At 36.9% G+C, this 23,995-nt stretch overlaps 1 long non-coding RNA gene and 1 pseudogene across 1 annotated transcript; one reads left to right on the top strand and one right to left on the bottom strand.

The window, feature by feature from the left end:
• Positions 1-4,274: 4,274 nt before the first annotated feature.
• LOC120215585 lies at positions 4,275-6,850 on the bottom strand (annotated as a pseudogene).
• A 3,458-nt stretch (positions 6,851-10,308) lies between these two features.
• Positions 10,309-23,529, top strand: LOC120215531. Its single transcript, XR_005524968.1, has 4 exons — positions 10,309-10,318; positions 12,714-12,719; positions 13,864-13,869; positions 23,334-23,529. It is a non-coding gene; the product is annotated as an uncharacterized LOC120215531 (long non-coding RNA).
• The last annotated feature ends 466 nt before the right edge of the window (positions 23,530-23,995 follow it).

A 23,995-nucleotide genomic window follows, 5' to 3' on the forward strand; every position in this document is an offset into this window, starting at 1 on the left:
TTTCACATTCTTGAAAGCAATCAATCCGAGTGATTAGATAGAACTTGTAACACTCCCTTGTTACATTGTCAGTAACCCGAGAAGAAAATGAGGTATGATCGATTCCAAGGACCAGATCGGTAGACAAAGAATGAGACTCCATCCAAGAGATAAAACAGAACTAATTCATGTTGCACGAATCTTAGACATACTTAAGAGCATCACATTTATCATTTTTTACATACAAATTTTTTTTGCATCTTTAGAGTCAAGTTTCAACTTCAAGACAAGAGATACTCGATTCAAAAGCACCCTCAAAGATCGATGATGGTAGCTTAACTCAGCAGCGAGGAGCTACACCTAAACCAACTTGACATATTGAAAGATGGACAGATCTTAGAATCAACTTCAGACGGGTTCGAGAGCCAATTCAGAACGGATTCAGTTCAGCTTAAGTCAATGACGAGTGGCTAGCTTTCAGTTAACGTCTTCAAGCGAGACTTCAACTCTACGACGGATGATATCCGGCTGACAGAATTTACCACTTGACTTTCTCATGAAGGGGAGTGATCTAAAGAATTATGATCATCTTAGACCCGCGAAAGGAGACCATCCTTCATTTAGAGGAAATTTATAGAACAGCTTGAGTCGAGAAAAGTTGTCTATCAACAAACAACTCTCCAGTTCAGATTTCGAGCTAGATTTTAACTTCACAGCGAAAGATATCGAACTCGAAACGATGTAACTTATACAAGATTGGATTTCAACTTCACAACGAAGGATATCCAACCCAAGGCCAATTTGGCAAAACACTACAACTTGAGATTGGATTTTAATTTCACAGCGGAATATATCTAACTCAAAGCTCAACTTCACAACGAATGAGCCATCCACGATTTCAACTTCACGATGAAGGATATCGTACCCAAAATATTGACCCAACTTCACGACGAAAGAGTCATCTGTGACATAACCAGTTTCATTCAGAGTCAATTTCAACTTCACAGCGAAAAATATTGAACTCGAATGCGATGCAATTTACAATAGTGGATTTCAACTTCACAACGAAGGGCATGCAATTCAATGCTCAACTTCACAGCGAATGAGCCATCCACGATTTCAACTTCACGACGAAGGATATTGTGCCCTAGTGGATTGACTTAGTTTCACATCAAATGAGTCATCTGCAGCAATAGGGGGTTATCTCCCAAGCTTATTACAGTATAGCTCAAGGCAAGAAAGGTTATCTGACAACAAAAACCTTCGAGTTTGATTCCATTCAGCTCAAGGGCATATCAAATTCACAGCATAGCTCAAGGTGAGAAGGGCTATATGTCAACAAAACCTTCAAGTTTGATTCCATTCAGCTCGATGACAGCGAGGAACTACTTTCCGGTTAAAGTTTAAGCCGATGTCTTTAAGTCAAGAAGAATATTTGGGGCAATCTCTTAGCCTAATGTCGCATAGCTTAAGTCGAGAAAATCTATATGTCAACGAAAACTTTCGAGTTCGATTCCATTTAGCTCGAGGACCTATCAACCACATGGTAGTGTTACTTTCTAGTCGATTTTTCAAGCTGAGGTCTTTAAACTGAGGAAAATACCAAGGTTGATTATGATTTGGCAACAATGAGCCACCTTCCGATTCAAATTCCGAGCTACGGTTTCAATTTCATGAAGAATGGTATCATTTCAAGACTGACTTGACTTTGAGACGGAGGAGTCATCCGCAACTCAGTTTAACAGGGAGTTATTCCTAATTGCAATATCAGAGTCAATTTTCAACTCCAAAAGAGAGGATATTAGACTCCGGGTCCCTTTCATACCAAATGAAAATTTGTGTCATTTTATCTTTGTCCTATTTTTTGTTACACGAAAAAGGACAAAGAGGGGCAGCTTTCGACACTCATTTTTATCCGACCCCATTATATAATATGTTATCTATATTATATAATATAAACATTTTTATTATTATATATACATATATTATATTACATTATACATATTATTATAATAATGTTTTATTGGTTTGGTTTTATGACAGGCCCAAGACCAACACTCAAACCCAACATGTCCAACCCAATTGCAGACCCAGATCCAACTGGAGCGACCCAAAATGGCCCAATCTGTAACTTGAATTGGTTAGGGTTTCAAAACCCTAACCTTTCACCCCTTTCTTTCCTCAGCACCTCACCTCCATCAGTAAATCACCGGCTAGCTCGAGTACTCTTGGAGAGTCCTCATTCCAGCAGCAACAACCCACCTCCCTGAGAAATCCAGCGCACAACCAAGTCAAAAAAACAGAAAAGAAAATTAGTATTCTAGTTCAACTAGGAGTCTAATCTTACCGAAAACAATGTGCTTGTAAATCTATATATTCATGCAACATAAACGATTGAAGGGGATGAACCATTCGGGAACCAAACACCGAACAAAAATAGATAGGAGTTTTCAAAAAAAATACCGAGAAAAATAGAGAACGTTTGAAACTAAAAACAGAGAGAAATAATGAAATAGAGAAGAAAAAAGAGAAGTCTTACCTCGGTTTGAAGAGGAAAGCCTGAAGGTCATCAGATTTATTTTTCCCGAGAGGTAATAACCTAGATCTAGGAGTTTTGGGTTTGTTTTAGGCTAAACGGGGTTGGGTTTTGGTTTTAGAATAACGAGAGGAAACTTTTGGTTGGTTTCTCTCTCTCCAGCCGCCGTGGGCCATTGTTTATGCCGTCGGTGTAGGGCGACTCCTTCCCCACCGATGAGGAAGGTTGAGAGAATTCTCAATTCTCTCTCTTTTATTTCTGGAAAATGGGAGAAACGAGAAAGAATGAGAGATTGAAAGATGTAGGGGTTAAATATTGAGATCAAAACGACGCAGTTTTAAACCCCTTATCTCCGTGTTTTTCAAAATTTTAAGGCTAATAACAGGTTTAGTCTTTTCCCTTTTGTATTCTCACACACATATTTCATATTTTTGGGAAAATCACAGTTTAAGTCCTTATAGTGTTGCAATAGTTGTAATCGGGTCATCTTAATTAATTTATTTTTTTATTTCGGGTTTTGTATATGTTCTATACTTCATTTTAATCATATTTATATTAATGATTTTAGTTATTAATGTTGTGTATTATTCGTTTTGGTAATCATATTATGGTTCTGTTTGTTTCATTTTTTATACAAAAATTATTCATATTTCATTTAGATTATTATTTGTTAACTAATATGTTTTAGCGTAAATATTTTTTTTGAGCCCTAATTTGTGATTAAGTTCATTTTAGTCACTGATTTTGTGTTTTGTATTTTGTTTAATTATTGTGTGATCCTTTAACACTTTCTTCATTTGTTTTAAATAAAAAATTATTATTGTTACTATCTCCTAAATTTTTATATTTCTTTCCTTTTTACTTTTTTTATTTCTTTTAGAAATTAACGTTTTCTTAATTTTTTTTTATTTTATTTTAACATTTCTTAATTTAACCTTTTAAATTTTTTTTAGCATTCAATATTCTATTTTACCATCTAATATTTTTTTAACTTTTTTTAGTAGTAATCTCAATAGATAAAATGTAAGCAATTTGAATCGAATGTTTTAAATTTAAATTTTCGCAACTAAGACAACCGACAAATTAAATGATACCGAAAGGACAGTTCAAGAGTATTAATCCTTCCTTGAATGCAACAGACTCCCGAACCCGACACATTTATGGTAAAACACAGATCAGATAAGAAAGTGTCCGATTGACCTAAACATTGTTTTCAAATGATCGGTGACTGCTCTAACATTTTTATTCAAGTCGAAGCTCAATTCCGGACTCACCCGAAAGACGACTGCGACAGCTAGAATAAAGCAATTCTCTTTTCTTGGTAATGTTATATATATGTTCACACGGTTATAGTCCATGCAAAGTAAAGGTTGAGAAAGTTTTTTTGCAAAGGGATTTTGTTTTCTGATGATTTCATGCCCTTTCTTACGGCCGTTTTGTATTGCCTGACGTGAAATTTATTCATAATTTCTTAAGAAATGACATAAATTTGGGATTCATTTGAAAACAGGATCTCAATCTATCAAGATATAACTGTCACCGAAGGTATCATTTGAATTTCGATTCACTACAAGTAATTAAGCTCAAGCTACTGCATGTTCATCCATGAATAGTCACTTCGTTAACACCTACATTGAATTCTATTTATTCAAATTAAAGTTATAGATTTGGTTCAAGTCACTGCTCAACCTAAATCCAGATTTATTTTGGAGGATAACAACTTATCTCGGTGTGAAAACCGACATACCTTAGCAGGAAAATCTAGTTCTGCGTGTTTTAATCACTTTTTCTTCAGTTTCTCCTTCATCCTCTCAACCGCGGAGCTCAAAGTAACTTCATCCTTGCAGAAGGTAAATCTCACCAAATTCTTACCATCTTCGGGGTTCAAGTAAAATACACTAGTTGGAATTGCCACGACTCCGACTTCCTTGATCAGATACTCACAAAACGCAATATCATTCTCCAAACCGAAAGGAGTGTGATCTACAACAACAAAGTACAAACCGATCGATGGGAACATCTTAAACCCAACATCTTTCAACCCCTGTACCAGAATTGCCTTCTTTGCCATATAATCTCTCTTTAACTCCTCAAAGTAGGAATCAGGGGCACAGAGAGCGACTGTAGCTGCCCATTGCATTGGAGTGGAAGTGGCAAAAGTAAGGAACGAGTGCGCTTGCCGTACTCCCCAAGTCAAGTGTGGAGGAGCTATTGCCCACCCGATTTTCCACCCTGTTAGGGAGAATGTCTTCCCCAGGGAATTCATTGTCACTGTTCGCTCATACATTCCAGGAAGTGATGCCATAGAAATGTGATCCATTTCGAAAGCCAATTTATCATAAACTTCGTCCGTAAAAACCAAGACATCATTCTCAATGCACAACGATGCAATGGTATTAAGTTCCTCACTAGTAAACATCTTCCCAGTTGGATTATGTGGAGTGTTTAAAAGAATGGCACGAGTGTTCTTTGATATAGCAGACTTAAGCTCATTGATAGGAACAGCAAATTCCGGAGGGCGCAACGTGATGCATTTTATTTTGGCACCAGCCATAGATAACGTCGCCTCGTAAGAAAAATAAAATGGAGCAAAGAGGATCACCTCATCACCTGGATTAATCAAACCTTACATGGTTGCAGCAATAGCTTCGGTGCACCCAGAGGTAACTGTAACTTCCTTCTCAGTCAATCACAAGTCCGGTATCCTTCTTGAAGCGGGCAGCTATGGCATTGTTGAAGTCTGGAACTCCATATCCTCGAGCATATTGGTTTTTCCCGTCTTTAATGGCTTGAATTGCCGCTTCTTTTACAAAATCTGGACCATCAAAGTTGGGGAACCCTTGGCCGAGGTTTATTGCTCCATGCTTGATTGCAAGCATACTCATCTGAGTAAAAATTGTAGTTTTAAACTTTTCCAGTCGCTTTGCAACCTGAGAAAACATAATAGGTTACCAGACAGAATAAATACATGCATGCATATACACATACATATCTGGGATTCAACGAGAGGACCACTGCTTTATATTATAAATCGTATAACCAAAGAATATAACATTGCTCGAGCATATCTATGTGTGCACAAACATAAGGAGCCATACGCATAAAACTACACTCACTCAAACTCAATAAAATCCGGAATCCCTAAATCAAACGATGATAAATTGAAGCCAGGAAACAGTTGTATTCCCTATGTTTTACCATATTAGGGTCTAACTTGGCACTTCCGTTGGGGAAAAAGCTTGAGCTAAAATAGTTCAGGTTGGAAAAACGTTTTCAAAAAGTACGATGAAAATATATGTTTAAGAACTTTTAAACATCAACCATTGTGGTGAAGCAAAGTGCGAATTTGAATGTCAAAAAAGATTGATTTAAAGAAAAAAGTTTCAAGATATGAGAGAAAAATAAAGTCATCTTATGCAAAATCAGCTCTGAGAACCCAAAGGGACTTTTCTGTTTGAATTGCTAAACCATGATTTCAATCAGAAAAGCCAAAATTTTCTATCCATTAAGTATTTCATTAGCATTGAACCGTAGCTTTCAAGCCAAAAAGCTGTGCCACCTGCAGTGCTAAATGGGACTTAATAGGTGTGTGCATCATAAATTAAAACTTCCATAGATTCAAGATGCTAAACCTAAAAAAGCCATTGCAACAACAATCTCATTTTCTACTAAATTTCAGAAATTAAATCTTTACAATCGGCATTTCCATGTGAGACTGCAAGAACAGCATGATATAGTTCTTCAATTTGTTATACACCTAACCATTTCCTGGAAACCATGAGAAAAAATCTCATGTAATTCAATCAATTTGAAAAGTTTAGAAGATCCAAAGCAAGAAATTTGGATACTCTCTACATGAACTTCATTATAAAAACTAAACAACAACATGCCAAACCAGCAGAGAAAAAAAATCTCACAATAAAACAAACAAACTAGGGTCCAAATTAAGATCAACTGAAACAAATCACATGATACAAAAAACTGAAACACCAGAAAACAATAAATGAAAAGACTCAGAAAAAAGCCCCTCAATCACCAGAGATCAAATCAACAAAGAAACGTGTCACCTGAAGTGGTGGCTGGGTGATTTGGGGAGACCCACCGGGAGTAGAAACAGGGTCTTTCTGGGTGGAAACGGAAGACATGGTGGCTATGAACGACGGGTAATTGTTGGTTCTCCTGTTATATCTGAATAAAGGAGAATCAGAATAAGCCATTTGAAAATGCTTTGAGAAATTAGAGATTACTGTTGTTTATGTTGGGGATTTAAAGCAAAGTGGTCTAAGCATCTCGAATTGTCACCGGATACACTCAGCAACCTGCATCAAAGATTAGGTGGACTTTTCTGGATTATTTTGAATTTGACTGACCCTTTTCGCTTATGAAAGTTTGGAGTAATAGGAGAAAGCTTGAATCAGTTTTTTAAGCGAAATCATGAGACATGAAAAAAATTAAGAAAAATGCAGATAAAATAATTGTTGACGGTATGAATAGGGGCTTTTTTACCAAAAATATCATTCATGACGAGTAATTATTATCCGTCAGGTACGTTTCCGTAAACTTTTATCGATCTATTATTTTTTCTGACAAGATATACATTATTATTAGTGTCTTTTCGGGATTTCATCCGAATTGGCTCCACATCATGAAAGGCGCGAATCGTCATTTACGTTTTTTTTGAGATTTATGACACGCGCATTAAGGCGCGGATTCCATTTAATTTCCAACAGTTCCCACCTTCCATATTAATTATCACATTCGGCCAAACCCCTCTCATCTCCCTATAAATACTCTCCCTTCTTCATTCAAACACACACCAATTTCTCAAATCCTCTCAAAGCCCAAATTTTCTTAAAGCTCAAACCCGGTCAAATTCTATTAGGAAGGTAAAATATTTTACTATATTATAATAAATTAATAATTTATTATTTAATTAAATTGTATTATATTAACTTTTTATTATTTTTTGTAGTTATAAAATGGAAGGCGGTCTGCTACGTTTAGATAAACATTATATCTCAAGTCATTTTGATGATACGGTAACAATTTTAAATCCTATTTTAATTTTAATTATTGTTAATATTTTATTTATTTAATTTGTTTAGTATTATTTTATATTTTAATTTCTATAATATTTATTAAATTAGGAGAGTGACCGTACATTAGATCCCTTTATTCGTAATCTTATGTTAGAGATATCAACCCGTGTATGGACGTATTTAGTCGAGGCTGGATTCGGTTACGTAGCAAGATACGAAGGGCATTGTAACCTAGAATCCAACATGATTTTTGCATTGGTCAAGCGGTGGAGATAAGAGACACACACATTTCATCTTCGGTGCGGAGAGTGCACAATTATGTTGGAGGATGTTTTCATGCATTTAGGGCTTCCGATATATGGAGATGTGCTTTTTGGAGTGGCGCAAGGTGACTGACATTCATTGTGCGAGGAGTATCTTGGGGGTGTCCCGCCTAATTTCAAAGGTGGTAGAATTCCGTTAAATTGGTTGGATGCAACTTTCAAGTATTTGAGTCGTGACGCCTCAGAGGAGCAGGTTAAAATGTATGTGCGAGCTTGCATACTACAGCTCATAGGAGGGCTCCTTATGCCGGACAAATCGCACAACCAAGTTCACTGTATGTGTTGCATCACCTCGCCGATTTTCATCAGACTGGCACGTTGAGTTGAGGCTCGACAGTTTTGGCATTTCTCTATAAGGAATGTGTCGAGCTATTGACTATAGAAAAAATGCTATTGGCGGATGTCTTCTTCTACTCCAGTCTTGGGCGTGGTATCGCTTGCCCTTTTTATGTCTGATGGTAAAAACCCGTTGGTCGTCTCGCTATTATTGAGGTAATTAAAATACTGATTTCGTATATTAATAATTTTATTTAGTATATAATAAAAATTATTTCATTGAATATGTGGTCAACTGCAAGGAAAGATCATCGGGATTTACCTGATGAATTAGAAGAAATTAGGTTACTCATTGATCAGAATGCTGGCACAGAGGTATCTATTTAAATAACAAAATGTACTTTTAATTATCGTTATATAATTAGATTATTATTTTGATAAGAATTGTATATTTTTTTAAGTTTGAATGGGCTCCTTATTGTACTAAAGAGATAAGGATTTGCATCCCACACGACTTAAGAGGCTTATTAGATGTATGGATGATTGTGGTCCCTCTGATATGTTATGCGATTGTCGAGTGGCATCCCACTGATTGTATGCTCCGGCAATTTGGTTTTGTACAATCTATTTTGAAAGCACCTAAAAATCTCAACGATTTGCATATCATCGATCGACGCGGCAAAAAAGAAGTCGACTAGCTGTTGAAGCACTATGAATGGGTAATGATATGAGAGGATCGACATGGGCACATTCCCGGTACAAAACCCATTTTTGTGGACCATTTAACAGTTGCAGATAGTTATTATGAGTAGTTCAACAAGAACGAGAAACCGTTATTACTTTCCGAGGAAGCACGAGACGGGAGCATTCATCGACGTCGACAAAGACGTCCACTGTCACAACATCATCGTCCCCTGACTCATGGATGGAGAGCAGGCACTTCTGGCTCGTCCTCAGCTACAACACCAGAACATTCACAACAGCCACCGTCTACACCGCTGTACATTCCGCAGCCATTTCAGGTGGTACCACGACCATATGATATGGCACTGCAACCATTTCATATGCTAGTACAGCCAAGTCAGACGCCACCATTTCCATACCATATGTCGTCATCACCGTAGAGTTATATGAACCCTACTGGCGTATATTATAGTTTCATGTTTGTATATCCAACTTAAGGTTCATATGCTGGTTATTTGACAGTCCAACTTAAGGTGCTTTTTAATTTTTTTGTATCATTTTCTTGTTTAATTAATCGGTGATGTTCAAATGACATTAACTAAAAGTAAATGAAAATTAAATTACAGAAACTTAGATTTCATAAACAATAACTACATCAAGCATAACATCAAAGGTTATTTGATGAAAAAAGATATGGACATTTTTTCCTAGTGTGTAATAGGTTTCTACAATGCGCACATCTTTTGTTTTCTCTAGACGTTTCTCGAATATCCATATCACAATGAATTTGGGTGGATTTTGGAAGAACGGGCTCCCTCAATAAGGACAGATCTGGTACAATCAGAAGCCAATTCTGAACCTCTTTAGTGTCTTTCTCATTACCTATGGGGGAACTCAAATTCATATATCTTAAACACTTTTGAAAGTAGGTATACGAGATCCACAAAATGGTTACAGTCTTGATGGGTATGTGAGGAAGCTGCTATGACATGAGAGCATGGATACATCAGAGCTTGAAAAAACCCCACAGTCGCATCATTTGTCTCGTAGATCAACTCTGAACAAGTTAGCTTGAATCCCTTGAAAAGGTTGCGGGATCTCTGTGACACAAAATAATTCATGGGTTCTAGAGAAGCTTGTTACAGACATTCCATTTGATGCAACAATTCTTTTTTGTTCTGTAACTAATCTAGGGTGATAGACATGACCATTTTCCATCCAAGTTTGATATTGTCCCCCGAGCTTGGCGAAAAGTGCTCCCAAACGAAAATATATCGTTTTTACCAAACTCGTTACTGGTAAATGACGTGCCCCCTTTAAGGTCGAATTAATAGCCTCAAGCAAGTTGGTCGTCATGTGTCCATATCGATATCCACCATCATATGCATTTGTCCATATTTCTTAATTAATGAGGTTGATGTAATCGTATCCTTCCTCGTTGTTTCCTCGCAACTCTTGAAGCATGGACTCAAATGTTTGAGGTAGTAATTCATAACCTGAGCATTAAATATAGAACTTACTAACTTTGTTTCCATAAAAAAAATGAAAATTGAGAAATAAAAAATTTTGACATACTCATGCGCACAAGTAATTGGTGCTCATCATTCTTCTTGAACATTCCATGATAGTTTGCTACAATGTGTTGGATACAATATCGATGTTGGACATATGGTGGTTGCCACATTGGACCCAAAGAATCCATTGTTGTTTTGATTCCAACTCCGCGATCTGAAATGACAAGGATTTTTACCTCGTGATAACATGTAAGTGTAAGTTTATAAGGATAAAAGCCCAAGAATATGTATCTTCTCCTTCAAAAAGGGCAAAAGCAACTGGAAGTATGTTGCGATTACCATCTTGGACAACTTTCAATAGTAAAACTTTCTTGTATTTTCCATACAAGAATGTCCCGTTGATTTGGACCACGAGCTTGCAGTATTTCACAACATTAATGCACTGTGGGTAAGTCTAAAAAAGCTGGTAGAATTGGCATCGATTGCGAAGCACTCGATCATTGTGGTATGCATAGAAAGTTTTGAAGTCGATAATTGTCCCAGGATTCAATCTATGCACCACCCTAAATCAACTTGTTAGTTCGTTGTAAGATGCATCCCATTCGCTGTGAAGTTTTTTAATGGCATTCTATTTTGCCTTCGATACTTTCCTGTATGAGACATTATACCCATAATGCGATTGTATAGCTGAAATTACCACATCAATAGTTATATGAGAGTTTCCTTTTACCATGGGCATGATGACTTGGCATATAATGTCGGAGTCCAAGTTGGGATGATCCTGGTTGATCCCTCCAGTAAAACATATGTGAGGAATATTGTATATCATTAGTTCCCCTATATTGTTTTTCCTCTTCCTCTTCGATACGCGAACTATCCAATTGCATCTGTTATCACATTGGAAACAGTGGTATACATACGTTTTAGTGGTAGACATACTTTTCGGTGGTAGAGCGTTGACTCTAGACTAAACAAAATTACAAATATTATAATTCTTAATTGCTATCATCGCTTATTCTTTGTATGAAAACTCTATTCCTTTATATAATTCACCATTATTAACTGATGAGTTAAATCCATAGTCACCGACATTAGGCATATCCGCAAATTCTGGCCCATACATTGCACCATAGTCATCTTCATACATATGTGTTGGAGGTTTAGTGTGTACCGTATTTGTGAGAACTTTATCTACATCATCATCATCGGAGTATATGTTGAACTGCGGTGATTTTGGCTGAACGAATAGTCTAGTCTCAGCACCATTAGTACCTGGCTCACGAAGAGGTTCTTCTGGTGGAGATGAGGGTTCCTCCACGCTATCGACATTTAGGTCAAACAAGCTGGTAGTTGCATGTCTTCCCCTTGAACATGAAGGCATCTCAACATTGAGGTTGAAAAAGATCGCAGTTGAATGCCTCCCCCTAGAGCTTGAAGGCATCGTGTCAAATGGGTACTTCACAGATTGTTGTGTTAGGGACATCTCCATATTCAGGTCAAAGAATTTGGCAGATGAATGCCTTCCCCTTGAACTGGACTCAATGTTGCCATACGAATTGTTTGTGGAGCCACCTCAGTACAGATCGTAAGAAGTTGCTGATGAATGTATCCCCATTGAACTTGATGGGATGGCACCATGATGTGTATTTCCCATTAACGAGTTAAAATCATTACATATTACTTGAGTTGGGTTGTCAACTTGATCAGCTTGTATGAAAATCATTACACACTTTAACAAATTTCGCATACATCTCTGTATCGGCGTCTGAATAATGATTTTGAGAATCAACCATCATATCAACATTGTCATTGTTGGATAGTTCAAACGCTGTATAAGTTAACGGAAATATTACAGTTGGAAATTTGTACTGAAGTGATGACAGTCTTCTAGTACTTTCAACATGAACATTCCTTGAAATCTTCGTTATCATCTCCTCAAGAGTTATGTTTCTCTTTAAGGATATTTTGACAGAATGATTTGATGCGAACACGACGTCGGTTTCATCTTCCTGAATTTCTCCATTATAGTAAACAATAGTTGAAATATGTGTCATTCTGAGAGTTTGAAAGATTGAGTCTTATATCTACAAAAACAATAGCTGAAATATGGCTAATTAAATAAATAATATATGAATTAAAATATAACCTAATAAAAAAAGTAAAAAAGTTTCACAATAATTTAAATAATATAATTTTATATTGTTACCGTATCGGCAAAAATGTCTCGACGTATGATCTCACTTTCCAATTTACAACTGTAAAAAATAATAAAAATAATTAGTACAATATTTTTTTCTTCAAATAATCATATATAAAATAAATATAATATAATAAAAAATTACATTGCAACAAAAAATCGAAGGAATTGGTGAAACAAATATAGAAAGAATTGATGTGGAGATGTTTACTGTTGAAGGGTGTATTTATAGCAGGGAGAGTTTAAAGGCCGAGATATTCATAACCAATAATGAAAGGCGCGGATGGTTATACGCGCCTTACTGGCGTGTGTCAGATACCCCAGAAAGGCGCTGATGACGATCCACGTCAGAAAGGGTGCTAGATCGATAAAATTTGACGAAATGATGTCTGACTGATGTCTGACAGGTAATTATTTACTGTCAGGGTAATTTTTTGATAAAATCATCATGAATAGAACATAGTATAAGAATAATAATAATAATACGAAAAAAATATTTGTTTTATAAATATCATTCTTAAAATTGTATTTCTAAAAATAACTTTCATTTTAAGTTATTTATAAATTTAACTCCAAATTAATAATTAATTATTTTAATAAAATAAATATCAATTTTTTTACTTATGTACATAAAAAATTATAAATAAATTAAATTAAATCAAAAAATATTTTTATAATAAATATATAATATTTGATTTAAATTCATTTTTATTTTTCATTTGATGAAATTTGCAAGAAAAGATATAGGAACAATATTGTAATTCTCATTGATGAACTTAGAATACACTATGCTATATTTGTAGCACGTGTACAAGAGCAATTAACGTAACAAACTTGGCTAACAAAATAGCTACCCATCTAACAAACAACCACCTTAGGGCCACAACATCAGCTAACCTATTACTTTTTCCTTTACTTAACGAGTATGAACACACACCTTGTCTCGAAATATCTCAAACGCAACCTTAATCAATAGTTTGATCAATCCATCGCTAATGCTTAGCAGGCACATAACGGACTTGAAACTAATCAGTTGTAATTTTTTCTCTCGAACTAAATGAACATATATATGACATGCTTAGTGTGAACATGATACACTAGATTTTCACCAAGAGCCACAATACTAGTGTTATCACACCAGACAACTAGAACTTCTCGTGCACATCACAAGTAATATAGAACAGTTTAATAAACTAAGAAAGTATCAGACTAATAATCATTTGCATAACGTTTTAGATAAATTACAAGTGAGATAGCCGCTAGTGAGGGGATGACATCACTTTAGTGTGTCGAGTTATGTTAGTGTGTAGCTTAGATCACAGTATAAAATGTAACGCCCTAGACCCAACCTATGCGTTTCGACCAAGTCTAGTGAATTACATTAAAAAATTTAAAACATTTTTTTACTTTCAAAAAACCATTATTCGATAATTTAAAACCAAATCACAATTGAAATTTATAAAAGTATAATAAATAAAGATAAAAGTTTAACTCGTAAATATAAAACTAAAAACGATTAAATAAAACAAAACATGTCATAAACCTGAAGTACAGTAAACCAAGTATCATTAGCAAAATCCATAAACATCATCATCATAAAATAAGTACGTCAAAATAAAGGCCCATGTCACATAATTAAAAGCAGTTCTGAAGATAGAAACATTACAACAAAAAGTTCTTCTATAATGTGTTGATCTTCCGAGTGCCTGAATCGGTGTCTATCCACAAATATCTGAAAGGGGGAAAACAGTTTGAAAAGTGAGCTAGGGCTCAGTGTGTCCCAATATTGAAATAAAAACATAATATGAAAAACCATCAAGTAATAGTCCAGTAAAGTATCATGGAAATCCTGGTAAAATATAAGATATTAAATCACATAGTATACCCTCCTCCCTTACACCATATATAGTTCCCCAGAACTGCGTCCATAGGGTAACCTTATACCTATTGGGTATAAGGAGCCAACCTAAGGGGACATCTTATGGCCTGAAAGCCTACCCAATATTCGCCTTAGGTCCGTAAGGATTTACCAGCTTGATTAGGGTTGTACCTCCATACTATAGCCTACCCATATAATATCCCCATAAAATAATTCACATAACAAGCAACGATTTCCATGATCCGTATTCGGTGAAATAATATCTTCCAATGAAAACAATCATTCAAATATCACGCATCATTCCATCATTTAGCATGAACCATCATCCATTGAATCATAAATTTCAGTGAAATATATATATATATATATATATCAAATTAGATAAAACCATCGAGTAGGACATAGGGAACACACATCGTAAAATAGGGTACACAGTAAAACTACTGAGCACCGGCCTCGTCACGCTCTGCTATAGTGCTCGAACCTAATTCATAACAATCAGAGTTAATATCGAAGTAATATTTTAAATCGGGGTATTAAAAAGGTCACAGTTCACACAAGTGACTATCGGCTCCCGTGGCCTAACGGATCAAGAAGAGTTGGGTCGAGCTGGCGAGCGATCGTATAAGTCTTTAATACCTTCAAACAATAACAATTAATCAGTCCCAAGTCTTACTTTAATTTTTTCAAAATTAAAACATTTAATTACTTAAGCATATTTGGGTTTGATGGTCAATTTGGAGGCTTTCGGGTTAGAATTTAGAAAAATGAACTTCAAAATCGGGTTCAGAACGTCGAAAAATATAAAATAGGGCTTTTAAAAAATTGTGACTATTTTTTTCAAAGTCAATGGTCAACGATCTGATCGGTCAACAGTTAACTCTGACCAAAGTCAATGGTTTGGTTAAGTCAACGAGTCAAGTAAGTCTACGAGTCGGGCAAACGGGTCGGTTCTGCCTGAATCGATTTCCAAAATTTTCCTGGACCGGCCGGAGACCCCCATAAGCACTGTCGGCGCGTGCGCGATGGCGTCCGGACCAATTTCATCGGCCTATCATTCCCGGTTCAAAATTAAGCTCAAATACATCTAAACCAAACCAATATTACATCAAGAAACCAATCTAATTTACCAAAAACCGATTTGTAACTTACCCACACCGGCGATCTGCGATGGCATGTCACCAGTGAACAAAACCGGTCGGGTTTTGATCGCACGACACCAGTGAGTGCAATGGAGGCGGCGTTGAAGAGAAACAACACCGGATGTGGCCGGAATCGACGAAAAAGGTGGTGATCGAGGGGATTTTCGTTGATTTTTCACCGGCTTAACCACGGCGAACGGTGTCGTTTCTCGATGAAATTGGGATTGGGTTTTTATCATCGTTCGACGGCGAGCAAGTTGGTGGTCGTGGCTCGGGCTGGGGTGGGGTGGCTGGACGGCGGCATAATTGACCGATAAAGTGACCGTCGGGAGGGCGTTTAATTTAGGGAAAAAATTAGGGATTTGGGATTTTAGGGGAAATGGTTTTACCCAATCGGTAATTATATTTTACTGGGTAATAAAAATGCCAAATACTTGTTTAGTGCCTAAACTTTTTGAAACTTCTAAAATGGTCTGGTAACTTTACCTTTTTACAATCTAGCCCCTAAAATTTACCCAAATTAATCTTTTATTTAATTTCTAATTTTTCCTAAAAATTTGGGTTGTGACAATTCTCCCCCTCTAAAAGAAATTTCATCCTCGAAATTTACTAGCGTAAACAGATACATAAACTAAGTGTATATGGATTCTTCTGTCTCCCAGGTGGCATCTGCAGGACCTCTGTTATTCCACTGGACCTTTACCATGGGAATACGCTTGTTCCTTAGCACCGTCTCATCTCAATTCAAGATCTGAACAGGCTCCTCATCATATGATAGATCTGGTCTCAACTCAATATCCTCTAACTGAATGATGTGGCTTCGGTCCAGGTGATAGAGCCTTAACATCGACACATGAAAGACATCATGAATATGACTCAGCTGGGGAGGCAAGTCGAGCTGGTATGCAACAGGTCCTACTCTCTTCAAGATACAAAATGGTCCAATAAATCTTGGACTCAATTTACCCTTGCTCTCGAATCGTAGTACTTTCTTCCAGGGGATACTTTTAAAAAGACCTGATCTCCAACCTCAAATTGGATATCTTTCCTCCTCTGATCAGCATAAGACTTCTGTCTGTCAAATGCTTCCTTCAGGCGGTCATATATCAATCTGAATGTGTCCTCCGTCTCATACACTAACTCAGGTCCCAAAGTCTTTCGATCACGTAACTCAACACAACAGATCGGGCTGCAACATCTACGCCCATAGAGTGCTTCGTACGGTGCCATACGAATGCTAGCCTGGTAGCTATTATTGTAAGCAAACTTAGCCAAAGGCAAAAAGTTCTCCCAACTACCATTAAAATCAATCAAGCAGCCCTGCAACATATCCTCCAGAACTAGAATCACTCGCTCAGATTGACCATCAGACTGTGGATGGAAAGTTGTACTAAAATCCAATCTCGTACCTAGAGCCATATGTAGTGTCGTCCAGAATCTCGAAGTGAATCTTGTATCTCGATAAAAAATGATAGATAACGAGACACCATACAATATGACGATCTCTGAAATATACAATCTAGCTAGCTTGTCCAACGTATAATTTACCCGCACAGGAATGAAGTGAGCCGACTTTGTAAGCCTATCAACTATCACCCATACCGAATCCTTTTTGAAGGGGTCAAAGGTAACCCAGTAACGAAATCCATAGTAATACACTCTCATTTCCACTCTGGAATCTTGATAGGTTGTAAAAATCCGATGGATGCTGGTGCTTGGCCTTAACTTGCTGACAAGTCAAACATCTAGCCACAAAGTCAGAGATGTCCTTCTTCATACCGATCTAATGATACCTCTCTCTCAGATTCTGATACATCTTATCTTCACTGGGGTGCATAACATAAGGACTACTGTGAGACTCACTAAGAATAGTTTGTCTCAATTCTGCATCTTCAGGCACACAATATCGACTTTTGAAGCATAACACTTCATCCTGGTTAAAAGTATAATTTGAGGTCGTCCCCTACTCCACTTGCTCAAAGATTGGAAGTAAGGAGCTATCAAGAGATTGCTTAACCTTGATCTCTTCAGCCAAGGTCGGCTTAACCTGTAATTCTGCTAACATAGTGTCATATCAAATAAATTCTTCATGACCATTAAGGACCTCAAATCAACTATCACATTCTGACTCAAACCATCTACAACGATGTTAGCTTTACTCGGGTGATAATCAATCACACAATCATAATCTTTCAGAAGCTCTAACCAACGACGCTGCCTTAGTTTAAGCTCCTTCTGGGTCAGAAGATACTTTAAGCTCTTATGATCCGTAAAAATGTAACGCCTCTCTCCATAGAGATAGTGTCTCCAGATCTTTAAAGCAAAGATCACTACTGCTAATTCCAAATCATGGGTCGGTTAATTACACTCATGCGGGTGAAGCTGACGGGATGCATAAGCTACTAGCTTACCCTCTTGCATCAGAACATAGCCAAGTTTGGAGTGTGAAGCGTCACTATACACTGTAAAACCCTTCCTAGGCTCAGGTTGATTTAACATTGGAGCTTGAGTCAAAACCGTCTTTAATTTCTCAAAACTCTCCTATTGTGCTTTGCCCCATTCTAATAGGACATTCTTTCTCAATAACTTCGTCAAAGGAGTAGCAATGATAGAGAAACCCTTGACAAAGCGTCGATAATATCCTGCTAAACCCAAGAAACTAAGAATTTCAAAGACATTATTGGGTCACTTCCAACTCAGAATAGCCTCAATCTTGCTCAGATCGACCTGAATACCCCTATTAGAAATAATATGCCCAAGGAATGATATCTCCCGAAGCCAAAATTCACACTTGCTCAGATTAACATACAAGCGATGCTCTCTCAGAGTCTGTAAAACAATCTTCAAATGCTCATCATGCTCTACCTCAGTCTGGGAATAGACCAAAATATCATCAATGAATACTACTACAAACTAATCCAAATATGGTCGAAACACAAAATTTATTAGGTCCATAAAAGCTGCGGGAGCATTCTTCAGACCAAAAGGCATCACCAAGAACTCATAATGCCCATATCTAGTGCGAATGGTAGTCTTCACAACATCTGAACCTTTAACTTTTAACTGATAGTAACCCGAGCGAAGATCAATCTTAGAAAATACCATAGCTCCTCACAATTGATCGAATAAGTCATCAATCTTGGGTAGTGGGTACTTTTTCTTAAATGTCAACTTGTTCAATTTCTGGTAATCAATGCATAGCCTCAGCGATCCATCCTTTTTTTCACAAACAAAACTGGAGCTCCCAGGGTGAGGTAATATATCTGATAAAACCTCGATCGAGTAATTCTTGCAACTGCACCTTCAACTCCTTAAGTTTCTTTGGAGCCCTATGATAGGGTGCCATGGAAACAGGTGCAGATCCGAGATAAGTCTCAATCTCGAACTCTACCACTTTATCAGGAGGTAACCCTGGCAAATACTCTGAAAAGATATCGGGAAACTCGCTAACTATATGAAACTCCTCAATCTTGGACAATAAACCTTTAGTGTTCAAAATACAAGCAATGAAAGTCTCTTATCCCTTCCGGACCATTCGATCAGTAACCATAGAGATAGTCGCGACGTTCACCAATTAATACAACAGTCCGACCATTAGAAGTCTTCAGAGTAGCTCTCTTGTACTCACAATCCAAATTGACCTTATGTTTATTCAACCAATCCATCCCTAGAATTAAATCGAACTCCTTTAAAGGAAGATCTATAAGGTCGGCAAGAAAAATTTCACCCTGAACCTCCAGATGACAACGATGAAATACCTTATTCACCACCACTAACTGTCCTAATGGAGTCATAATTGTAACAGTATTATCGGTGTCCTCAATCAAAATCTAAAGGTTTCGAGATGTTGAACTCGATACATAGGAGTGGGTGGAGCCATTGTCTAGTAATCCAAAATATGGAACAAAATAAATGGTAAATGTACCTGCAATAACCTCTGGCTTATCCCTGTCATCCTAACATCTGGTAGCATACACTAGAGCTGGTTGTATAGCCTCGGAAACTACGGGCTCTCGGCTCTACTGGGGTCAGGCTCTACTATCTGCCCTGGATGCTGATCCGGAAGGCTTTCCCCAACTACAACCTCTGGCTGGGGTCTGAACTGATGTCTGTTAACGTGTAGGAGTCTGGGTAGCTGTCCACTAAGATGAAGCTAGCTGTAGACATTCCCTCCGGGAATGACCACTGGATCCACAATGGTAGCAGACACCCATCTTCCTACGATACTCTCCTCCGTGTCGATTACCACAATAATCACAAAGGGGCACCTAAGGCAACCCTGAAGAACCATCTCGACTAACAGCTGGGGATGGAGATACTGTAGGCCTGGAACGGGTATTGCTCTTCTGAGGTACTGAAGTACGAGTCCTCTTTCCTAACTTTGCAGAAGACTCAGTAGGGCCGGAAGACTTCTTTGGTCGCTCTTGATCAACACAATCTCTATCAGGAACTAAGGCCTCCACCTCCTCAGCATCTTTCGCTCTGCTCACCAGCGCATCAAATATATCATCTTGATGGGTCACAATATGCCTACGCAACTCATATTTGAGTCCAAGAGCAAACTTGTGGCATCTATCTCTATCAGTGGGAGCCATATTAATACCATATTTTAACAGTTTCAAGAATTCCATCTTGTACTCGGAGACTGACATATCACCCTGCACTAATTCTTGGAACTGCTGTCAGCTCTCAACCAGATAACGCTCTCCCAGAAAATGCTTCCTAAAGCACTCTTTGAAGAACTCACAAGTCAAACGATCAGCTGGATTGCGTCCAAACCCAACTGATCCATATGTATTTCCGTATCATAGAGCCAATCTTTAGCTTCAGTAAGAGCTCCTCCAATCAGACCTCCAAAAGTCCTGACCCCATTAGCAATAAAAGTCTAAGAAATCATAACATCAGGGATGATACCAGCAGCTTTAACCACATCCTGAATCAATTATAGAAACTGTCTGCCGATAGTCTCATCAAACACCACTCTCGTAGGTTCAGAACTAGAATTCGGAGCTCCTCTGATAGGAGTTGACATATCTATCTCTGGAGCAGGTGGTAGGTTTATAACAGTGTAATCAATAGGGTCAGTAAATCTAGCAGCTCAACCTCGCCCACAGCTAGGCTGACGACCTCATCTGTACTCATCGACAAGGATCTATAATTCTCTACAATAGGTAGACTTAAGGTTAGATTGGCACTGGAGTAATGGACACATTTAACTTGTAAAAAATACAGGTGACATGACCTTACATAAACTTTGTAAAATGTTTTCAAAACATTTTAAAGTTTTATGTGGCACCCATTTACAGTTTGATGTTTAAAAACAAAATGCTATGATACCAATAAAATGTAACCCCTAGACCCAGCCTATGCGTTTCGACTAAGTGTAGTGAATTACATTAAAAATTCTTAAAACATTTTTTCTTTCCAAAAACATTATTCGATAATTTAAAACTAAATCACAATTGACATTTATAAAAGTATAATAAATAAAGATAAAAGTTTAACTCATAAATATAAAACTAAACACGATTACATAAAACAAAACATGTCATAAACCTGAAGTACAGTAAACCAAGTAACAATAGCAAAATCCATAAACATCATAATCATAAAATAAGTACGTCAAAATAAAGGCCCATGTCACATAATTAAAAGCAATTTGGAAGATAGAAACATTACAACAAAAAGTTCTTCCATAATGTGTCGATCTTCCGAGTACCTGAATCGGTGCCTATCAACAAATATCTGAAAAGGGGGAAAATAATTTGAAAAGTGAACTAGGGGCTCAGTGTGTCCCAATAGTTCAATAAAAACATAATATGAAATCCATTAAGTAATAGTCCAGGAAAGTATCATGGAAATCCTGGTAAAACATAGGATATTAAATCACATAGTATACCCTCATCCCTTACACCATATGTAGTTCCCCAGAACTGCATCCATAGGGCAACCTTATACCTATTGGGTATAAAGAGACAACCTAAGGGAACATCTTGGGGCCTGAAAGCCTACCCAAGAGTTGCCTTAGGTCCGTAAAGATTGACCAGCTTGATCAAGGTTGTACTCCATACTCTAGCCTACCCAGATAATATCCCCATAAAATAGTTCACATAACAAACAAAGATTTCCATGATTCGTATTCGGTAAAATAATACCGACCAGTGAAAATAATCATTCAAATATCATGCATCATTCCATCATAGTTCATGAACCATCATCCATTGAATAATAAATTTTAGTGAAATATCAACTCATATAAAACCATCGAGTATCACATAGGGAACACGCCTCATAAAATAGGGTACACAGTAAAACTACTAAGCATCGACCTCGTCATGCTTTGCTACAGTGATCGAACCTAATTCATAACAATCAGAGTTAATATCAAAGTAATATTTTAAATCGGGGTATTCAAAAAGTTCACAGTTCATACGAGTGACTATTGGCTCCCTTGGCCTAACGGATCGAGAAGAGCTGGGTCGAGCTAGCGAGCGATCAGTTAAGTCTCTAGTACCTTCAAACAAAAACAATTAATCAGTCTTGAGTCTTACTTTAATTTTTCTGGAATTAAAACATTTAATTTCTTAAGCATATTTGGGTTTGACGGTCAATTTGGAGACTTTCGAGTTAGAATTTGGTAAAACGGACTTCAAAATCGATTTTAGGACATCGAAAAACTTAAAATATGACTTTTCAAAAATTTTGACTTTATCGGTCAAAATCAACGGTCAACAGTCAGACCTGTCAAAGTCAACGGTCTGATCGGTAAATGATCACCAAAGTCAACTGTTTGGTCAAGTCAACGGGTCAGGCAGACGGTGCGTGGGCGGCGACCAGGACCCATTTCACCGGCCGATCATTCCTGGTTCAAAATTAAGCTGATATACATCTAAACCAAACCAATATTACACCAATAATCCAATCTAATTTATCAAAAACCGATTGGTAACTTACCCACGCCGGTGATCGACGACGGTGTGTCACTGGTGAACAAAACTAGTCGGGTTTTAATCGCGCGACACCGGTGAGTGCAATGGAGGTAGCGATGAGGCAAAACAACACCGGACGCGATCGGAATTGGCGAAGAAATGCGGCGGTCGAGGTGGCTTTCGTCGATTTTTCATCGGCTCAACCACGACGAATGACGTTGTTTCTCGATGAAATTGGGGTTGGGTTTTGATCACTGTTCGACGGTGAGCAAGTTGGTGGTTGTGGCTCGGGCTGGGTGGTCGAATGACGGCGTAATTGGCCAGTAAAGTGGTCGTCGGGAGGGCGTTTAATTTGGGGAAAGAAATTAGGGATTTGGGATTTTGGGGGAAATGAGTTTTACCCAATTGGTAATTATATTTTACTGGGTAATAAAATGGCCAAATACCTATTTTAGTCCCTGAACTTTTTCAAAACTTCCTAAAATGATCTGGTAACTTTACCCTTTTACAATCTAGCTCTTAAAATTTACCCAAATTAATCTTTTATTTAATATCTAATTTTTCCTAAAAATTTGGGCTGTGACACTTTGCACTTATTGCCAGCAAAACTTCCCTATTATCCGTTGTTTGTCACCAGACAATGTTCATCTTTCCTTTTTGTATGGTAAATTTAGTTTTGATTTGTCACTGCTATGTTTTTCAGGCAATTCATAATTTTGACTGCCGGAGGTCTTTCACGGAAGCTGCTCTCAACCTGGTGTTGGGGGCCGCCTACCTTATCTCCTCTCACCCATTACATATGGGAATAGGGTTAGCTAATAATTATGTTTTTCAGGCTCCCTTCCTGCTTGCGGCTCTTGCTGTGGTGGCTAATTGCGGCAAATTTGTTGAGCACGCATTGCTGTATCTGATTTTTTTTTTAAATTTATTTAAGAATTCTATAAGATGTATTTAAAAAAGGATGTCAATTATCAATTGATTGCCTGTAAAACATACAACTTTAACACCTATATAAACCCTTTTATTTTAAATTCATACAACCACTATGTCGTTAAGAAACTATGGAAATGATTTTCCGCCTTCTTTATAAAACTGCAATTTCACTTAGAGGAACAATTATAATTAGTGTCCATTACTCTAAACTATAGAGGTGGCTCCATTTTATCTATTGAATTGACAATAAATTATTAACGTTGAAGTTAACCAAATTAATATAATTATATATTTGATTATTATTATATATATATTATTAATTAAAATCAAAGTAATAAAATATACATGTAATAAAAATTAAAATTAAATATATAATTTTATAATTTTATTTAATTATTATTTTTTAACAATTAATAGATAATAATTCGATTATATTATTTATATAATTAAAAAATTTGATTGATAAATTTTAATTTAATAATTAAAATAAAATCACCTTTATAATTTAACAATTATATATATGAATTATCTTTATAATTATAATTAATTATTATAATACGATAA

Source organism: Hibiscus syriacus, unplaced genomic scaffold (assembly GCF_006381635.1).
Source record: "Hibiscus syriacus cultivar Baekdansim isolate YM2019G1 unplaced genomic scaffold, ASM638163v2 tig00110123_pilon, whole genome shotgun sequence".
Lineage (NCBI taxonomy): Eukaryota > Viridiplantae > Streptophyta > Magnoliopsida > Malvales > Malvaceae > Hibiscus > Hibiscus syriacus.